The sequence below is a fragment of the Cervus elaphus genome, chromosome X, assembly GCF_910594005.1.
Source record: "Cervus elaphus chromosome X, mCerEla1.1, whole genome shotgun sequence".
NCBI classification, from domain to species: domain Eukaryota; kingdom Metazoa; phylum Chordata; class Mammalia; order Artiodactyla; family Cervidae; genus Cervus; species Cervus elaphus.
Window position 1 is genome coordinate 131,932,789 of NC_057848.1, and position 20,466 is coordinate 131,953,254.

At 38.9% G+C, this 20,466-nt stretch overlaps 1 protein-coding gene across 2 annotated transcripts in view; it reads left to right on the forward strand.

Annotated features, from left to right (window-relative positions):
* MAOB (monoamine oxidase B) overlaps positions 1-20,466 on the forward strand; it is a 112,012-nt gene that overhangs the window by 14,867 nt on the left and 76,679 nt on the right. The gene's annotated exons all lie outside the window — the stretch shown is intronic.

The following is a 20,466-nucleotide window of genomic DNA, read 5'->3' on the forward strand; positions in this document are numbered from 1 at the left end:
CCTCTTCACTTTCTGCCATAAGGGTGGTGTCATCTGCATATCTGAGGTTATTGATATTTCTCCCAGCAATCTTGATTCCAGCTTGTGCTTCCTCCAGCCCAGCATTTCTCATGATATAGTCTGCATATAAGTTGAATAAGCAGGGTGACAATGTACAGTCTTGACGTACTCCTTTCCTGATTTGGAACTAGTCTGTTGTTCCATGTCCAGTTCTAACTGTTGCTTCTTGACCTTCATACAAACTTCTCAGGAGGCAAGTAAGGTGGTCTGGTATTCCCATCTCTTGAAGAATTTTCCACAGTTTGTTGTGATCCACACGGTCAAAGGCTTTGGCAGAGTCAATAAAGCAGAAGTAGATGTTTTTCTGAAACTCTCTTGCTTTTTCAATAATCCACTGGATGCTGGCAGTTTGATCTCTGGTTCCTCTGCTTTTTCTAAATCCAGCTTGAACATCTGCAAGTTCACCGTTCATGTACTGTTGAAGCCTGGCTTGGAGAAATTTGAGCCTTACTTTGCTAGGGTGTGAGATGATTACAATTGTGCGGTAGTTTGAGCATTCTTTGGCATTTCCTTTCTTTGGGATTGGAATGAAAACGGACCTTTTCCAGTCCTGTGGCCACTGCTGAGTTTTCCAAATTTGCTGGCATATTGAGCGCAGCACTTTCACTGCATCATCTTTTAGGATTTGAAATAGCTCAACTGGTATTCCATCACCTCCACTAGCTTTGTTCATCATGATGCTTCCTAAGGCCCACTTGACTTCACATTCCAGGATGTCTGGCTCTAGGTGAGTGATCACACCTTTGTGGTTATCTGGATCATGAAGATCTTTTTTGTACAGTTCTTCTGTGTATTCTTGCCACCTCTTCTTAATATCTTCTGCTTCTGTCCTTTATTGTGCCCATTTTTGCATGAAATGTTCCTTTGGTATCTCTAATTTTCTTGAAGATATCTCTAGTCTTTCCCATTTTATTGTTTTCCTCTATTTCTTTGCATTGATTGCTGAGGAAGATCTCTCCTTGCTATTCTTTGGAACTCTGCATTCAAATGCGTTTATCTTTCCTTTTCTCCTTTGCCTTTTGCTTCTCTTCTTTTCTCAGCTATTTGTAAGGCATCCTCAGACAATCATTTTGCCTTTTGCATTTCTTTTTCTTAGGGATAGTCTTGATCACTGCCTCCTGTACAATGTCATGAACCTCCGTCCATAGTTCTTCAGGCACTCTATGAGATCTAATCCCTTGAATCTATTTGTCACTTCCACTGTATCATAGTAAGGGATTTGATTTAGGTCATACCTGAATGGCCTAGTGGTTTTCCCTACTTTCTTCAATTTAAGTCTGAATTTGTCATAAGGAGTTTATGATCTGAGCCACAGTCAGCTCCCAGTCTTGTTTTTACTGACTGCATAGAGCTTTTCCATCTTTGGCTACAAAGAATATAATGAATCTGATTTCAGTATTGACCATCTGGTGATGTCCATGTGTAGAGTCTTCTTTTGTGTTGTTGGAAGAGGGTGTTTGCTATGACCAGTGCATTCTCTTGGCAAAACTCTGTTAGGCTTTGACCTGCTTCATTTTGTACTCCAAGGCCAAATTTGCCTGTTACTCCAGCTATCTCTTGACTTCCTACTTTTGCATTCCAGTCCCTTATAATGAAAAGGACATCTTTTTTGGGTATTAGTTCTATAAGATCTTGTAGATGTTTATAGAACCATTCATCTTCAGCCTCTTCAGCATTGCTGACCAGGGCACAGACTTGGATTACTGTGATATTGAATGGTTTGCCTTGGAAATGAACAGAGATCATTCTGTCATTTTTGAGATTGCATCCAAGTACTGCATCTCAGACTCTTTTGTTTACTATGATGGCTACTCTATTTTTTGATAAAAGTGAAAGAGGAGAGTGAAAAAGTTGGCTTAAAACTCCACATTCAGAAAACAAAGATCATGGCATCTGGTCCAATCACTTCATGGCAAATACATGGGGAAACAATGGAAAGAGTGGGAGAGTTTATTTATTTATTTTTTGTCTCCAAAGTCACCGCAGATGGTGATTGTAGCCAGGAAATTAAAAGATGCTTACTCCTTGGAAGAAAAGTTAAGACCAACCTAGACAGCATATTAAAAAGCAGAGACATTACTTCGCCAACAAAGGCCCATCTTGTCAAAGCTATGGCTTTTCCAGTAGTCATGTATGATGTGAGAGTTAGACTATAAAGAAAACTGAGTGCTGAAGAACTGATGCTTTTGAACTGTTGTGTTGGAGAAGACTCTTGAGAGTCCCTTGGACTGCAAGGAGATCCAATCAGTTAATCCTAAAGAAAATCAGTCTTGAATATTCATTGGAATGACTGATGCTGACGCTGAAACTCCAATATTTTGGACTCCTGATGTGAAGACCTAACTCATTGGAAAAGACCCTGATGCCGGGAAAGATTGAAGGCAAGAGGAGAATGGACAGAGGATGAGATGGTTGGATGGCATCACCAACTTGATGGACATGAGTTTGAGTAAGCTCTGGGAGTTGGTGATGGACAGGGAAGCCTGGTGTGCTGCAGTCCATGGGGTCACAGAGTTGGACACGACTGGGCGACTGAACTGAATTGAAGTGAGAGCCTTCTATGTGCCAGGTGCTAGGAACAAACAGTCAAGAAACAGTTCCAGTTTAACACAGGTCCACACACAAGGAAAGATGTTAAGTTACATTTCTTGTGCCTATTTATTGTTATTGCATGAGCCAAAATGTCCTTTTTTTCGATGAAAGAAGCTTCTGGGTACCTTTCAAGAGATCACCCTTGGACCAAGTCAGAATAGGTACTAAGATAACTTGGGGTTGAGTTTCCAAGTATTATGCTAGCTTTTTAGTCTTACTCATAGATAGTGTGATATTTCTGGCCTCAGGAGGGGTAAGGAGAACATCACAAATATCTTTTCTGTCATTAGAAATTGGGTTGCATGCAGAAACAGTCACAATTTGAAAGGAAATCACATGGTCCACCCTAGTTGATAAAAGGCAGAACATCCAAAATACACTGTCTGTTGTCTGCTTTTCTCCCCTTGGTCCTTTCTCTCTGATTTCATGAAGAATATGTCCAAAGGGAAATGAGTTTTCTGTAGATAAATCAGTCTGCTGGCCCACAATATTGCACTTCCAGTGGACAGGTCTGAGAAATGGGGAAAAGTACAAAAAGATTGAGCTGACTGTAAGATAAGGGAGGCAAACATATTTTATTTGCAAAAGAAAAATCTTTTGGGTTTACGCTTGCTTTATTTCTGAGTTTTAGTTTGTGAACAGAATAGTATGAGAAGCGATGGAAATGAGACGAGATCGGGCACATTCAGGGTGGTATGGCCATAGACTAGAAGCGATGGAAATAAGAAGGCATTTTCTTCTCCTACTGCATTCTTTTAAAAGGTATATTTCAGTAAACAGGTATCTTTTAAATCTGGCTTCCTTTCTGTTAGGTAAATTTACAGGTTTTAAGATTATGCGAGAGCAAGTTTAAAACCAATCTTTAAAATTCTAAGCATTAGTGAATTATAATTTCCAATCAATGTTTGTGTGTTAGGGATTTTAATTTTCTTAGAAAAATAAGGATTTTAAATAGTATTAGCAATTAGAATTTAAATCAGTATTCAAATCATGCATTCTATATATAAACTCTTAGCATTATTTTTCAGTGTTTTTTAAATACAGTGGATGAAGACCTCAATGACAATGAAAAATGATGTCTGCATTTTTCAAATTACAAGTAGTTGGTAAAGTGAGAGCTTATTCCATCTTGTGAAACCGTTGGAACGAGATGTGAAGAACAAAGCACATGTGCAAAATATAGTAACAAAAATATCTGCCTGACATTGCTAAAGGACCTTGATTACAAACTAATATAAGGACCTTCTGTACATATAAGAACATATAAATAAAAGCAATTTTAGGATTTTTTTCCTCCCCAAATACATCCTTCCTATAAGGTGGTATGTGCAATATATTGATTTGTATGATTTTACATATAGTGGAAGGTCAGAAAGAGGTGGAGTGTGGAACCGCATTGGAAGCTTTTATTTCACTCACTGTGGGTTGTCTGGTTGAATAGTGTTTCCTTCATGTTTGACATCTGAGTCTTGTGGTACAGCACAGGATAAGGGTGTTTATTTTATATATTTAACTAATACTGTGTAGTTTATTTAACTATAACCTTTTATTTAACTGTTTTCCAAAAGAGTTCCCACTGTCTGGAAAAAGATTTTTCAGCTTCTTATGCTATGTAGTAACCAAGCATTTTAAAACAGCACTTCTTCTCATCACTCCCACAATCCCACTGTTTCCTGCTTCCCTCCTCCTTCTCTAGCTGCTCCTTCCATTTCCTGTGGCAGCATTGACACCCTTCACCTCCAGTGTCCCCTGTTTTGGGAAACAGAATCACCTTCAGACCAGTTTTCCAGCCAAGACCCTTGACATTGGTAGCAGACATTGGAGGGGTCCCACTGTCCCCCCTGCACTCCCCTATATGGGGAACTACGGCTTCTGAGTGCTGCAAGTCTTTGCCTGAGGGCTTTCTCTGACCACTGGAAACCATAAGGGGCTTCCATTCAGGACAGGACAGCAGTGGGGTGGGGTTAATGCCCCCAGGAGCAGCCATCTCCCTAAGACTGACACGATGGCTCACCACTTAGTTGGAATCACCGAGGCATGTTCCACACAGTCTTCACAGGTCCCAAGCATAATCAATCATCAGTTGCCCACAACGACAGTCTGCTGGATACTACACTTTTACTACCTCCCTTCCCTTCTTTGCCTCACCTCCCCTGAGCCCTACCTGGGCTTCTTGAGGTCTCCTTACAAATTAACTAGTGGCATCCAACTCCTTGTTTCACAGTCTGCTTTGGGATATTAGGCATTTTCTTCTTTTCTCCTTTTCTTCTTCCTAAAGCCCTGTTAGTTGCAGTTTCAAAATATAACTTGTATCTGTCCATCTCACCGCCTCTGTGTCCCTGTGAATCTGGGGTTCTGCACGTGGACCGCTCTAGTTCTGAGTCTGATCATTTATGTCTGTCATTTGGTCCAGCCCTTCTCCAGGCCATTCTTTTTCTTTGTTTACATATATATATATAATGTAAAAAATACCATTTTAACCATTTTTAATTGTACAATTCAGTAGTGTTATGTATATCCACATTGTACAACCATCACCACCATCCGTCTCCAGAATTTTATCACCACCCTAAATTGAAACTGTCCCCGTTTAACACTAACTCCCCATTCCTCACTCCTTTCAGCCCCTGGTAAGGTCCATATTACGTCCTGCCTCTATGCATTCGACTACTCTGGGACTTCATGTAACTGAAATCATGCAACATTTGTCCTTTTGTGTCTGGTTTATTTCACTTAGCATAATACCCTCAAGATTCAGCCATCCAGTCCATTCTTACACTGAAGGAAGAAGAATAATTTGTTTTTAGTGGGAAAGCACAATTTGATGTTTCTAAGCGACAAAAAAAAATATTTATTGTCAGAAGTGATATAAATGAAGTTGTTCAGAGACAAAGCTAACTACCCGTTAGACTTTACCCCATCTCAGTCCTTCAGAAGTGACTTGTCTTGACAGTCTGGCATGTATCTTTCCAGACTTTTCCCCTGGAAGGATAATCTTTCTAAAATATAAATTTCATGAGGTTACCCATGTGCTTCAAACCCTTCAGTGGCCTTCTATTACACCCAAGATCAAGTCCAAAATGATGACTCTGGCCCAGACATGCTGCAATCCTGAGCCCTGCCTAACAGTGGAAGCCTGATCTCCCATGACCTCTTTGGTTCACTCTCTAGCCACATTAGTCCACTTTCAAGTTCTCAGTCTACCACAGTCTTTGGCCATTGCACTTGCTCTTCATGTGGATCTCTTCCTATCTCTTCTCCTTCCTACCTATCCCTTTGGCAACTTGATTGTCTTTCAGAGTTTATTTTGAAACTTACTTTTTTGGGAGTCTCCTTATCTGACAACTTTCTGCACACTACCCTGCACCCCCGCTTCTTCCTTTCTATAGCACCTTGTTTTATACCTTTCCTGCCCTCCCAGTAATCTACTTTCTGTCTCTAGATACTTGCTTGTTCTGGACATTGCATACAGATGCAATCATACCATAAATGGCTTTTGTGTCTGGCTTTTTTCAGCATAAGGTTTTCAAGGTTCATCTACTTTGTAGCATGTATGAGTACTTGATTCCTTTTTATGACTGACTAATATTTCATTGTATGGATATACCACATTTTGTTTATCTGTTCATTAGTTGATGGGCATTTTGTTTGTTTCCACTTTGGAGTGGTCGTGGATAGTGATAGTGCTGCTATGAACGTTCATGCATGTGTGGCCTTATGCTTTCATTTTTTGGGGTGGTGGTTAGATGTCTAGAAGTGGAATTGCTCGGTTGTATGGTAAATCTATGTGTAACCTTCTGAGGATCATCTTCATAAGATTTTTTAAAATTTTATTGAAGAATAGTTGACTTACAATGTTGTGTTAATTTCCTCTGTACAGCGAAGTGACTCAGTTTATATACATATATGTGTTATATTGTGGTTGTTTAGTTGCTCAGTCACGTCCGACTGTTTGCAACCCCATGAACTGGGGCCCACAAGGCCCCTCTGTCCATAGAATTCTCCAGGCAAGAATACTGGAGTGAGTTGCCATTCTCTTCTCCAGGGGATCTTCCCAACACAGGAATAGAACTCACATCTCCTGCATTGCAGGCAGATTCCTTACCACCTAGCCACCTGGGAAGCCCCACATAGGGGTGTGTGTGTGTGTGTGTGTGTGTGTGTGTGTGTGTGTGTGTACTTTTCCTTTATGGTTTGTCACAGAATGTTGAATATAGTTCCCTGTGCTATATCGTAGGACCTTACTGTTTATCTGTCCTGTATATAATAGCTTGCCTCTGCTAATACCAAACTCCCATTCCTTCCCTTGCCTATCCCCGCCTCCCAACCTGGGAACCACAAATCTGTTTTCTATACCTAAGGTTTTTAAATGTCACCTTCAGTGGTTTTCTGGATACCACATTGTATGGATGCACCTAGAAAGTTGGTATGTTTTGTTGCCTTCTGGGAGGAGAAGTTGACTGTATTAATCCAGGAAATTGGAATGAGACAGAGGGAACTTGACCAGTCGAGCTGCCTGCTTCTCCTGAATGCTTTCTCCAGATGATTGGGACTGAAAGAGATCCTTGGGGCAAAATGTTCCAACATTCACATGAAAACCCTAACCAAAGAAAATACTTACCTGTATATTTAAGTATATGCTTATATAGAGAATGTGTATATTTACAGGAGTATATTTATGTGTATATTTAGATATTGTATTTAACATATAAGAAGTATTTTTCTTAGTTACAATTTTTCTATGAGCATTGGGGAATTTTAGCTGGCCTGTGAGCCTGGAATACAGATCATGATGCCAAATTCAGTCCTTTAATGGGTGAACGATAATTACATTGTATTCATTAGTTTAGAAAGCACAATATAAACAATATTACTAAGTTCCAAATTTTAGAGGGTAATCTAATAAAGATATATTGGTGGTGTTCAAAAAACAATTAAGGGAAACAGCTCCTGAGCCTTGAAAAAATGATGTACATCTTTTGCTTTTTTCCCCCAGTCTCATCATTAGGTTGCAATTGGAGTAAATTTCATAAAATATCAAGGAGTTGAGTTTATTAGATTTGACAGCTTTGGGTAAGCACGTCTATGAATTTACTTGCATGCAATTTTCTTCTGAAATAGGGAGAGTTGGTGTCAATATAAAGGCAGACTATGATTTACAGAGAAGTTTCACAACTATGGGACTCTAAGTGCTTAATTTTAGGTCTCTAAAATGTATAAATTTATAACAAAAAGTCAATCATTTACACAGTGAATCCTGGAAATAGCCCAATAAACTAAACCACTCATTTGGCATCACAATAATTTTTTCTTACTATTCCTGGATGAATTATTTTCACAAGTTCATTTTTGAGTCTTACCATCCAAAGACAACCACTCTTAACACTTGGGTGTGTTTTCTTTCAGTCTTTTTTCATGCATTTGTTTGTTTTTTCTGCGTGTGTGTGTGACACATTGATATTTATAGTCATAATTTTATATCTTTTCACCTGATATTAAAACATGAACATTTTCTACATTTCTACAGTCTTTATGAACACAATTTAATATCAAATAAGCTTACCATAGCTTACTTAACTAATACTAGATTATTGGACATTATTATTTTGCATGAGTGTTGTTATTATAAATGACATCAACCTAAAGATCTTTAGGAATAATATTTTTCCACATTTGATATTATTTCTTGGAATTAAATCATCAAGTAACAATGTCTGATTTAAAGATATGGACAGTTTAAAGGTTTTGATAGATACTGCCAGATTGCTTTTCTCAGATGTTCCATTTGAGGCCTTGTCTTCACAGACATTGCCAGCTCATTTTGGCTTTCTGAAAGCCTTTTATCAAACCACAGGCTGAGTTTTGAACAGACATGGAGCGTTTTCAACCTATCTCTGAACTGTTGATATGAAATAACAGGAACATCCTCTTTCCAAAAATAACTTGATTGAGAAGTTTAGAATTATAGGACCCTCAAAATAGTCTTGGGGATTTAGATGCAAATTCTGCCTCAGCCCCAGATGGCCTCCTCATTCTTACTGTAGGTGATCTAAAAGGGGGTAACATACTCATTGTTATGAAAACCTCGACTCTGGGCTCCTAACCTATCTTGGGGTGGGAGGCTGGTTAGGGCAAATTGTCTAGAGTCTGAGTCAAATTTTGGGGGGGGGAGATGAAACTAAGTGAAATCTTCCCAGTATAACAAAGGCCTGGAAACACTAAATCGTGTGGGATATGGAAAGAATCATGGGGAGGGGGGTGGGTGGGATAGGATTTCAATATTGCTGGAGTATATGGTGCCAGGTGGGGAGCTGAAAGATAAGGATAGAAAAGTTGGCAGGGACGAAGTCATGCTGGATCTTTAGGGCATTAAGGGTAAGATGGGAGAAGGGACCAGGAAAATTAAAAGATGAATTCCAGGTTTCATTTCATGGGCTCTTGGGCAAATGACTGGGCCCACATTATGAGTCAGAAAGAAAAAAACCTGGGAAAATGGATAGGAATTGATCATTCACCAGTTTCAGGTTTGTCAGTCATCCCTACATTGTAAATATGCTGAAAACTAGGGATTTCCTTACTGGTTTGATGAACAGCCCTGCTTTGTAGTTAGAAGGACTGCCATCTTTGAAGCCATGTGAGAAGCTAATGCATCAGTAAAACCCAAGAAAATGGTGTCCTTTGCTGAAGCCATGTCACTGTTAATGAGTTGAGGCCCAGATAGTAGTTTAGAGTAGAGGTTCTAAACTGGTAGCCCATGGGCCTTCCTACTGTAGTACATGTCTTGAGAGAAAGGAAGAGGGAAACTTCTCCTTTCATTCTTGGTAGGACACTTTTTCCTTCTCGTTTCACTATTTTCCACTTGGTGGAACTAAATATACTTTTCAGCCTCTCCAGGAAGCTCCCTTTCCAAATACATTACAGTCATCTTCTTCCCACTGCTCTGGTGCCTCTCTTGTTGGGCGTTGTTCTCATCTAGAGGCAAATCATGCTTGAGAATCAACTCCTTGACTATGTGCAGCTTAAGGACAATGGTGTGGTTGAGAATGTTTTACATGTAGCGGGGAAGAAAGGAGGACTCTTTCTGAGAGGGATTTCTGTGACCAATCTACCACCAGTTGTAGCCACATTGACCAAATGGACCAGTTACTTTAGGATAGTATTCCCCAAAATATGTAAAAAGACATTTCTGCCTTTGAGAAAGTCACTTTCAACCCCAGTCACTCAATAGGTTATAGAGACTAAGAAATGATGTAAATAGTACATACAGCACCTGGGGCTTCCCAGGTAGCTCAGTAGATAAAGAATTGGCCTGCAATGCAGGAGATGCAGGAGACATGGGTTTGATCCTTGGGTGGGGAAGATCCCCTGAAGAAGGGCATGGTAACCCACTCCAGTATTCTTGCCTAGAGAATTCCATGGATAGAGGAGCCTGGCGGGCTACAGTCCATAAGGTCACAAACAGTTGGACACGACTGGAGCGACTGAGCATGCACACAAGCATGCATATATAGTATCTGCTGATGCAGGTATGTGTGTTAGTCACTGAGTTATGTCCAACTCTTTACGACCCCATGAGCTGTAGCCCGGCAAGCTCCTCTGTCCCTGGAATTCTCCAGGCAAGAAGAAGGGAATGGATAGCCATTCCCTTCTCCAGGGGATCTTCCTGACCCAGGGATGGAACCTGAGTCTCCTGAATTGCAGGCAGATTCTTTACTGTCTGAGCCACCAGGGGAGCCCTGATGGAGATATGCAGTACATTAATTAAAGACTCTGAAAGTCCATCTGGATGGAAACCAGTTTAACTTGCGTGTGTGTGTGCGTGTGTGTTTATTTTACAGCAGCTTGGTAACATATTACTAACAGTCATTGTTGATACAGAAAATGTCAGCAAATATTTGAATGTTTGTACTTAAACAGTGCTTCACTCATCTTTAGTTGAGTGAACCTGAAGTATTTTGCAATTAAAGATGTACATATATATGTGTGTGTGTGTATATATATATATATATATCCACCTATTTCATACTTCAAATAATCATCCTCATAATTTTGGCTTTATAGCCAGTTTTAGCAAATAAAGATATAATTGACATGTACCATTCATCATATCAGTTTCAGGTACACCACATAAAGTTTCAATATTTGTATATACTATGAAATGATCACCACAATATGTCTAGCTAACATCCATCATCACATAGGTGATGTGTGTGGATGTGTATGGAGAAGGAAATGGGAACCCACTCCAGTATTCTTGCCTGGAAAATCCCATGGATGGAGGAGCCTGGTGGGCTACAGTTCATGGGGTTGCAAAGAATCAGACATGACTGAGCGACTTCACTTTCACCACACAGGTACAAATTTTTTTCTTGTGATGAGGACTCTGAAGATCCACTTTCTTAGCAATTTTCATATGTAAGTGTAGTATTATTAATTATAGTCACCATATGATACATCACATCACAATGACTTAGTTTCTAACTGGAAGTTTGTACCTTTTGACCACTTGATTTAATGTTTTTTTCCCCCAGAATTTTCTTATTGTGAAAATTTTCAAGGAATTATACAGTCAACACTCATATACCTACCAACTAAATTCTGTGGTTAACATTTTTGCTGTATTTGCCTTATTCTGTATTGTCTATCTATCCATCCTGCTCTTTATCCACCATCCTTCTTATTTTGTGATGCATTTTGGAGGAAATCACAGCATCAGGACCTTTTACCTCTAATTACCTTAGCATGCCTATCCTCAACCAGCTTTGTTTGAATATGCATTTCCTGGTTCCAGCAGAGCACAAAAATCTCATGTTTTTTATCAACACCTCTGGAGGTCACTCAAATTTCATTCTCCACAGGGCAGGCTTTGGGATAATGCTTTGGGGTTGTGAAGACACCACCTATATCATGAAATCTTGGATTATTTAAAATTGTTGTCTTGTCTCATGTAGTCTAATCACAGAATGGAAAGGGGGTTAATCTAATCATTTTATTCTATAGATGGGGAAAGTGAGGGCTAGACAGGTGAGGACTCATGTCCAAGGTCATACAGCTTATTAGGCCTGTTAGACATGGAGCTTTTCTACAGAATGCCTTGTCCTTGAACGAGATTCTGTTTTCCCTTCACTCTAGTCCTTGCACACCACTGACTGCCTTGGTGTCTAGCTCACAAGAGTATTTCTGGGGCGAAGTAAAACTCCTGGGCCAGGCTCCAAACTAGACTCCCAAGTGACTGCCTTGTAACTTCATTTCTTCCAGTTACTTGTTAATCTCATCCAGATTTCTTTTCCTTAACAATGCCTACATTTTATTCTGTTCTGGAATTCCAAGTTGATCATCTCAGTTTTGGTGAATGGAGCTGTTTAAATGAGAAGTGTTTCCTTTGTAGTGCAAAAGCTTTTAAGTTTCATTAGGTCCCATTTGTTTAGTTTTGCTTTTATTTCCAATATTCTGGGAGGTGGGTCATAGAGGATCTTGCTGTGATTTATGTCGGAGAGTATTTTGCCTATGTTCTCCTCTAGGAGTTTTATAGTTTCTGGTCTTACATTTAGATCTTTAATCCATTTTGAGTTTATTTTTGTGTATGGTGTTAGAAAGTGTTCTCGTTTCATTCTTTTACAAGTGGTTGACCAGTTTTCCCAGCACCACTTGTTAAAGAGGTGATGCATGAGACAAGTGCTCGGGCCTGGTGCACTGGGAAGACCCAGAGGAATCGGGTGGAGAGGGAGGTGGGAGGGGGGATTGGGATGGGGAATACGTGTAAATCTATGGCTGATTCATATCAATGTATGACAAAAAAAAATACATTCAATACGTACTATTTATAATGAGAAAAAAAATAAAAATAAAAAATGTTTTGATTCCCCCCCCCAAAAAAAAATAAATAAGTGAGAAGTGTTTAAAGTATTCTACAGCAGACTTCTGACCCTTTTCTGGGCATTTGTAACACCCAGCTCTTTCAGAGACTAGGGTGTAGAGAGTGGGTGAGCCGAAGTGGGAATGATATCTCTGCGATTTTATATTCCACCTTAAGGATGTTCGTGATTCTAAAAACCATGTTGGTAAAAAAACATTTTTTTAATCATGCTGGTAATCCATAGGAGGGCTGCTATCATGGCAATGAGATATTTCACCCTTAAATCATAGTCAGGGAAATTATGGTGGAATCATATGATGGTTTTTGATACTTCAAAAACAGTATTGCTAAAGGAGTATGTTTATTTATTTATACATATTCCATTGAATTTCCAAAAGGATTCAAGGCAGGTGAATTAAATGATTATAGTTTTATGTGCCAATTTTAAAAATGAAGACTATACCACACATATTTGGAAAAGACAAAGCTGGAATTTCTGGGTTTACCTCCTTTTTTCATGGGAGATCATATTGAGGTAAGACAAGAACAAATTTTGTCCACCACAATTGCAGAACACAAAAGATAACCCCACTCCTTTCATATAACAAAGAAAGACAAGAACTTGGCTATGAAACAAGACTCATGATGATGGCTGACATTTTAGGAAAATGCAATAATTTACATATAAAGTGTGATAAAATGATTTGTATGGTTTTAGACATATTCTGAAAGGCCTTGGAAGGCAGTCTCATTATAGTATTTCAGAAGCAGCACATCTGGAGAAAGGTTTCTATGGCAACTCATGAAAGTTTGATTTTTTTTTCTTTCCTTTTCAAGAGCATAAATCATCCTACAGCCTAAGGCTTCAGTAAAGGTCTCCTGTATTTTAGCAGCTATTGCCATTTGTTTTGGGGGTTGTATATTTTGACTGTCTAAGAGAAAACAGAGCAAAGGGCTTCCAAGAAGGCTTGGAGTCTTACATTTTTCGTATTTGGGAGCAAGATGTGAATAATCTTATTCTAGACTTTGCTTCTCCATGATCAAAAGGACAGTGCACATTGGTACGTTTGGTTCATATCATGTGTTATTTCAGTTTTCAAGAAAGTTGTGGGACTTCCTTGGTGGTCCAGTGGTGAAGACGGCATTCCCAATGCAAGGGCACGGGTTCAATCCCCAGTCAGGGATCTAAGATCCCACGTGCCATGTGGCACTGCTCAAAAAAAAGAAAGAAAGTTGTGATCAGTGTGTTCTCAGGAAAGAGGAGTCAGTCTGGACTTAAGAAGGAAGAACTGTTTGGCCAAAGCATCTCCTAATCAGTAGTTTAGTGGAGGTGTCCTACAGTCTTCACGTCTGCCTGTAAATTACATGGTCCTGGGGTTTTGCACAGTGATATGCTTAAGGTGGTTTTTTATCAATATCTCCTTTCCAAGAAAGTCAATAAAGAAATATTCTATTTTTTTTTTGAGATTTATTTTTTCTTTTTTTTTTATTGTACTGGTTTTTGTCATACATTGACATGAATCAGCCATGGATTTACATATATTCCCCATCCCGATCCCCGCTCTGAACACTTTGAGCAATTTTTTTAAACAACTTTGGCCTTTGTATGTTATAGGAAGTCACGTGACTAATGAAAAACACCCAGGACACAGAAACAGAGCTAAACTTTAGACCGAGCTCTGCCATCGCTAATTGTGTTACACTGAGCAAGCCCTTGAGAATCTCTATGAGCCTCCATTTTCTAATCTGAAAAATAGGATAAACAATGCGAGCCTCAAAGGCTTATTGTTAAGAACTGAATGTGTGTGAGAATTGGAAACTATAGTGCTGTACCAATGTAAGGTGGTTATTATAACTGATTGGCTGGCTTTCTTTCCAGCTCTTTTTCTTTGGTAAAGTCCCTTTACCATTTCTGATGTGACAAGAAATCAGTTTCAATGTGCATAAATATTTTAGTTTTCTTATACTATATTAAATATGGTTATATAGACACCACTCTGCAGCCAGTTGTTTATTTCTTGACTAAGTAATTAAATATCAACTTTGCTGAAGGCTATTAAATGAATCCAGGTAAGTGCCAACTGTGTACTCACACTGAGGACACAAAGACTAGGTAATTAAATTCTTATCATTCAGGAAATAAGTTCTCTGAGTTTTGAGGCCACAGCATGAGCTATTCAGGCTGATGCAGAGAAAGAGGGGGAATGCAATCCAGCCCACACACTGCTAGCCAAGCATCAATGTGAGCTGTATTCACCTGAAGAAGGGATGCTTTTTTGAAACTTACCTGCCACGAGTGTAATTTCTTCTTTCTTCCTGTAATTTACACAAAGGCATGGAATGTGTTAGCAGTGGCCCTGGTATTTATGTGGTTCGTGATGTTCTACAGAAGGCTTTCAGTGTTTCATCGTTTAGTGTGAGGAAGACTGCTTTCCATGTTTGTTTTCTGGAGTTATACTGCCTAGATTTGAATACTGGCCCTGCTGGTCGCCAGCTGTGTGAACTTGGGTACATTACTTGACTTCTCTGTGCTTTGCTTTTTACATCTGCCAACGTCATAGCGTTGTTAGGAGAATAAATAAATTCTTATATGTAAAACATTTGGAATTGAAACTGGCCTGTAGTCAGTGCTCAAAATATTCCCGTCTTTTGGGAACTAAACCACTAAACTATTCATTAAGAAATGCTTTGACCAAACAGTTCCTTCTCCTTAAGTCCAGACTGACTCCTCTTTCCTGAGAACACACTGATCACAACTTTCTTTCTTCTTCTTCTTCTCCTTTTTTTTTTTGGCAGCACTGCAGGGCATGTGGGATCTTGGTTCCCTGACCAAGGATTGAACCCGTGTCTACCTGCCTCTCTACTCTGTGTTGAAGAGTTCAGCAACTAACGTCTGAATTGTACCTATAAATGCCACTTTCCTTTAATGAATTTAGTCTCACATTGGTGATATTTTTTCTTCTTACCCCAGCCTCTTTTGTGTGTGTATGTGTTAAATAACTGAAAAGGCATTCTTTGTAGAGACATCAAAGAATTCCACTTCTTTGATTAGAAGGTCACTTGGTTGTTTCTAGAATTTTCTCATAAAACTGTTGCTTTGTCAGAAGTGACAGAGGTGATGAGGGCTATTTGCATGTTTTTGGCTTTCTTCTTTCCTAAGAGCGTGCTTATAAGGTTTACTAGGGTTATAAGTTTAGAGATGCTTTGTGGTACTGTGAATTTTTTTCTCTCAGTTTTGGTCAACACGATACTTTTTTGATAATTTTAAACTGAGAAAAAGTCCTTTGTAACACGGAAGTACTGATATTTGATAATGTTTTCAGAACAATTAGCCTTGCATTTCAAAATGCTGAAAAATTCTGTTAAATATAGCTTTTGATAGGAAGGACATGAGACAGACTGACAAAGCGAAGAGTGAGGCAGATGGTGATTTTGATTTTTATCTTCCTTCCAAATCCCAGCTCCTTCACTGTTCTTAAGACTCTTAGAAGCCTTTTTGTTACTTGCGCTGTGTACTTTTCAGTCTCCTACAGTCTCTAACTCTTAAGCCCTTTTCCATGGCACAAAACAGGAAGCATAGAATGTTAATAATGCTGCAAACCACTGATTTCTAGGTACTTACAATAATTTGGGTGTCTAATACAGATTGAAATATCCAAATAATTGAGATAGTCATCACTTTGAGGAAACATTTTCCAAGTGAACTACATGGAAAGGGAGATGCAATATTTTGATCATTTCATGGCATTAGGCTTTTGTCTACCATTTAGTCAGCTATGCCATACTATGCTTATTCATCCAAAGGAGACTCCCTGAGCCAAAATACCATAGATCCTGCATCATTTAGAACTAACAAGTGAGATGATCTTATCAGGGATCTGTCTAGGACACATAGGTGCTACTTCTGAACGCGCCAAATAATCATTTGTTTTGTGAAATTTTCATTGATCCTGCATATTAAACTCAAGTTTTTATTAGCTTTTTAAAAGTAGGCAATGATTATATACTTGTTTCTAAACTGGTTGCCTAAACAGTCTGCCACAATGTGGGAGATCTGGGTTCGATCCCTGGAGAAGGAAATGGCAACCCACTGTAGTATGCTTGCCTGGAAAATGCCATGGATGGAGGAGCCTGGCAGGCTGCATGCAGTCCATGGGGTCACGAAGAGTCAGATACAACTGAGAGACTTTATTTCCACTTTCACTTTCAAACTGTTTGTAAAAATTAAATATCTGTTTAAAAGAAAAACCAATATTTTAAGATTCTTCTGTTTAGATGGACAGCAGAATGTTTTTAAGACATTGCATCAATCTGTGTATAGAGTTACTGCATTTTTAACTTTTGCTTTTTGGTCCAAGGGTGGTGGCTAAGAATTCCGGTTTGGGGCTGAACCCTCACCATTTACTAATTGTGTAGTCTATGGCAAGTCAGTGAATGTCTCTTAGCCTCCATTTTTTTTTCTTTTTAAAATGAGGATAATAATACCTGTCAGTACTGTGGTGAAAATCAAATGGGTTTTCTATGTGAAACACTGCTTCTTCACACAGAGCAAAGCAATGCTCAATGCTTTATGATGGCGTTTGTTATTATCGTGGATATTTTCTTTCTCCTCTTTTAGCTGTTACTGCATTGTGTCAGGAAATGATTGCCTAAGGGTTTCAACAGCACTGATTACTTTGTTTAGTGTTTCTACTTTATATTATTTTTCACAATAGTATTACATTTTAAAATTCTCAGATTTCCAAGAGAACACACCATCTCTCCTATTTTTGTTTATGGCAAAATGTGTTAAAAGTTCCAAATTACTGACATAAACATGAACTCTTGGGAAACAACCTTGTCGTCAGCCCTGGGGGCTCTGGGTCCTTAGTTGTTTGCTTATCTTTTGATTAATCAAACCATTAATCCTTTTGCTAGTCATCAGTGAGGAATCCCTTGAGAGCTCAGTTGCTCAGTTGTGTAACACTGAACAACACCATGGACTATGGACTGTAGCCCACCAGTCTCCTCTGTCCATGGGATTTCCCAGGCAAGAATATTGGAGTGGGTTGCCATTTCCTCCTCCAGGGGATCTTCCCAAGCCAGGGATCGAACCCGCATCTCCTTGTCTGCTATATTAGCCGGCGAATTCTTTACCACTGAGCCACTGGGGAAGCCCCTCGCTTGACAGCTACATGTAAACAATCTTTTTAAATTTTCTTTATTAAAAAAATTTTTATTGAAGTATATAACTGGTTTACAGTGTTTGGATTAATTTCTGCTGTATAGCACAGTGATTCTGTTATATCTATCTATCTATCTATCTATACATACATACATTCTTTCTTAAGTGTTATTTTCCATTGTGGTTTATCAGAAGATATTTGATATAGTTCTCTGTGCTGTACAGTAAGACCATGTTGTTTATACATCTTGACAATCTTAATAACCTCCAGACCAGACTCCAACTCCTCAGTTTTTTTGGTACCCTAAAACTCCCTCTTCCTAAAATGCAGAGGATGAGATGGTTGGATGGCATTACCGACTCATTGGACATGAGTTTGAGCAAACTCCAGGGGATAGTGAAGGACAGGGAAGCCTGGCGTGCTGCAGTCCATGGGGTTGCAAAGAATCAGACACAACTTAGCGACTGAACAGAAACAAACTGCAGGGACTTTCTTAGGCCATTGTTATTTGGGTCAATTATTTTTCAAATCAGTCTTTGTCGGTTGATGTCCAACAAGCATTTTGAATACCACCACGCATGAGCATGAGTGAGACAAACTGTGAGGTATTTCCCACAACATGTTTTTGTATTGGTCTGTTTAAAGATACTTTTGTAGTTTCTATTTATGCTTTTCTAAAGCACATGAACCTAGAGAACTCTAGTCAATGATCTGATAAGGCCCTGGCTTGTTCTAGTAAATGTTTCTGTATAGCATCAGGTACTTACTTAGTAATGTCTTTTGTGGACTATAAAATACTAGTGTATTTGAGTGATGTGTTTCATTCTGAGCCCCCTTTTAAGCCTCACCATGCTTAGCAAGTCTATCTGAATTCCATGATAACTGCTGTTACTATGGCTGCATGTTATTTCATATTTCATTTGTTGAACTGATGCTTGATAAGAGAGATGGCATTGAATCGTGGGCAATTTTGACTCAGTAGAAAGGTTTTCTTTTTTCTTCTTTATGGAGGTAAAATTAGGAAACTGTAGTTAAAAATCCAAGCCTTGTATTTCTAAATTAGGGTTGTGCAATGCTTGTGCACACTGTGTGTGTGTAGGGGGGTGGACTTTGGCACCATCACCCCACCACCTGCTGGATGTTCTGGCCATGGCCCCAAGGACAGTTATCAGAAGGTGGATTAACTCAAATAATGAAATGTCACATAAGCCTCTTTAAAAAAAAATGGGTTTCCTCTTTTAGGACAGCTCACAGAGGGTGAATGGAGCCTCATCTTTTCATTATGGCTTCCACGGAAGACTCATATCTTATGTTCCACGGATTCTTATCAAACCACAAGATACAAATGTGCTTTCAAAACATGGTGACAGCATGTATACTATTTATGGTGAAACAGATCACCAGCCCAGGTGGGATGCATGAGACAAGTGCTTGGGCCTGGTGCACTGGGAAGACCCAGAGGAATCGGGTGGAGAGGGAGGTGGGAGGGGGGATCGGGATGGGGAATACGTGTAAATCTATGGCTGATTCATATCAATGTATGACAAAAAATAAATAAATAAATTTAAAAAAAAAGAAAGAAAAAAAACAAACAAACATGGTGACCCAAACAAAGTGAAAAACACTTTTGAAATGTAATTTCTCCTGAAGCAGAAATTGAGAGATGTGATTTATGAAAAGGATGGCTCTGAGGCCCCATGGAAACCAATGCTCATAGTGGTTGTAGAAGCAGACACTGGCATGAAACTGCCTGGCTTTGTTGCTGGCTCATTATGTGATCTTGGACACCTCTTTGTGCTTCAGTTTCCTCAGCCATAAAATGGGAATATCATGTGAAGTAATTAGCCTCCAACTAATAAAAAAAAAAAGAAAAAAAAATAAAGTTTTATTGGAGGACAAAAAAAAATGGGAATATCAATAGTACCTTTTTTTAAAATTGGATTGCTGTGAAAATTCATTGAATTGATACATTAAAACACTCAGAACAGCATCTGAAATGTTGTGTGCACTATAGGAATATGAGCTATTTTCATAGGGATTTTCGCTCAATCGTGTCTGACTCTTTGCGACCCCATGGACTGTAGCCCGCCAGGCTCCTCTGTCAGTGGGATTTTCCAGTCAAGAATACTGGAGTGGGTTGCCATTTCCTCTTCCAGGGGATCTTCCCAACCCAGGGATTGAACCTTCATCTCCTGTGTCTCCTGCATTGGCAGATGGATTCTTTACCACTAGTGGGATCTAAAAGTTCCAGAACTATTATTTTTAAAAGACAAGGTAGAAACTGTTTCATTTCTCTGTAAGGCACAGCATTTTGGCATTTCCTTGATTTTGTTTGATTTCATAAAGCAAATGAGTATGGTATTTGGAACTGAGTAAATTCAATTCATTTTGGTAAGAATACTAGAGTTACCTTGTCTGAAAAAACTCTTACTAAACTCTGTAAGTCCAAGATGCAGAATTTGAAGATTTGTGAGATCAAAAACTACATTCAGGATGTACTTATACCAAAAATTACATATTTGAACTCTACACTAAGCTTTATACGTTATCAAAACTCACTGAACTCAGTGGTTAAAATTTATTCTATATAAATGTATCTCAGTAAACTGTTTTGTTATGTTGAATTCATGATGTTGGAATTGTAGTAGGCATACAGTATTTTTGACTACATTAATAGATGAATAAATGAATGGAGTCATTTTATTCTTCAGTGATGGATCCTACAGGGAATGAGGACAATTAAATGAGTTGCATTTTATGTCTTTGGTTTTGTAACTTTACATCAACTTCCCA